We start from the raw sequence: 1,682 nt of genomic DNA, 5'->3' as shown, positions 1-1,682 counted from the left end.
CACTATTTATTTAATAATAGTTATAGTGTTGTGATAAATTATTGATGGCTGTATCGGTGGAAAAGTTGGATATGTAATATGTTTTAGTAAAGAAGGTTGAGACTATTTGGATAATTTTTCTTATCCAGAGAGAGAAATACTTTATTTATCTATGCTGCCTAAAGACATCAGGTTGCTATCTCACACAGCATACTTATCAATCCATAATCGGACATATATAAATTACACATACATAGTATAATCAGATATAAAGAGATTTAATAATAAGATATAATAAACAATTTTTTTTTTCCCCTACAGTTTCCTTTTACAATCAATTTCGGTCTGTACAACAAATACAAATGTTTCAATTCATTCCTATTTTTCTTTCTCATTTCTGCTCCTCCAATTTCACAATTTTTTAATTCACCCGATCAACAAATTCGCTCTCTGGAATTCACCCTCCTAGATCCTCTTCAGTGACCCGCTAAACAAATTCAATATTAGACGGCAATGTGAGATCAGACCATCATTCATAGTCACAACAGTAGATGAGTTTACCAAAAACAAACAAAAATAGATACATTTTACGAGAATAAGACTAACATTGTTCATATAAAAGGGAATGGTCGAATCTTTATCCACAATAAACTTTTAAATTAGCGGACCGATTTATGTGCAGTTTTTTCAAAATGTTCACTTTCGCTGTGGGAAGGTTTAAAGATAATGAAATCCTCCAAATTCTCGAGTAGAAAAAAGTTATGAACGAAATTGAGCGTTTTTGGTTTATAGCTGAGAAAGTACAAGCTTTTTTCACTGTTATTGTACACCAATCGATTTGTCTCTTTCCGAGGAATAAAAAAAAAAAAAAAGTATTACTAATTCCATTAAGCTATATTATAATTACAAAAAATTATGAAAACCTAATGCAGCTCAAGCTAAAGTAGATCAGCAAATTTTTTTTTTTCTTCAGAAAAAAGCAAATCTTATTTGTTTTTAGCTTCGTAGTAATAAATTCCGTTTTTCAAAAAAATTAAAAATTCTTCACTTCGGAATTTTTTTTCTTCTTCAGGTTCATATAATCGTTCATAATTCCTCTCGATTTCATCCAATTCCTACGTTAATAGAACCATTGGAAAGCTGAATGTCTGTTATTTTAATCTACATTATCAAAAGTTAGATTCTAAGCTCTTATAAAGGGGATTAAAAAATCTTTCATAGGTCAGACGGTCTGAATTGTTTCAATATTTTGAAAATTTTGAGGCACAATAAGGGTTGTTATGTAAGAACTATTTATGTTACTAAGTCGTAATAATAAAGTCTACAATAATTTATAACAAACTATCAATTGTGTTTATCAAGTCCATATACATCCTTAAATATAGTCATAGCAAAATATTGCCAGGTCAGCAAGTCTATGTATCTAAAAAGGAATAGTCGAATCTTTATCCACAATGAACTTTTGAATTAATGGACCGATTTACGAGCTGTTTTTTTTTTCAAAATGTTCCCTTTCCCCTTGGGAAGGTTTAAAGCTAATGAAATCATCTAATTCTCAGATAGAAAAAAAAGCATTTTATCACACTTTGAGATATCTTTCGGTCTCACCAACAGTACAAATTTTATTTTCGTTCCTTATCGCATGTATAAATGAAGGCAATACCTCCTTGGTGTTTTCCTATTCCAAGTTCTTAAAATCAAAA

Source organism: Halyomorpha halys, unplaced genomic scaffold (genome assembly GCF_000696795.3).
Source record: "Halyomorpha halys isolate HHAL.00 unplaced genomic scaffold, Hhal_1.1 Scaffold610.1, whole genome shotgun sequence".
Taxonomy (NCBI): domain Eukaryota; kingdom Metazoa; phylum Arthropoda; class Insecta; order Hemiptera; family Pentatomidae; genus Halyomorpha; species Halyomorpha halys.
This window is presented reverse-complemented; position numbering follows the sequence as displayed.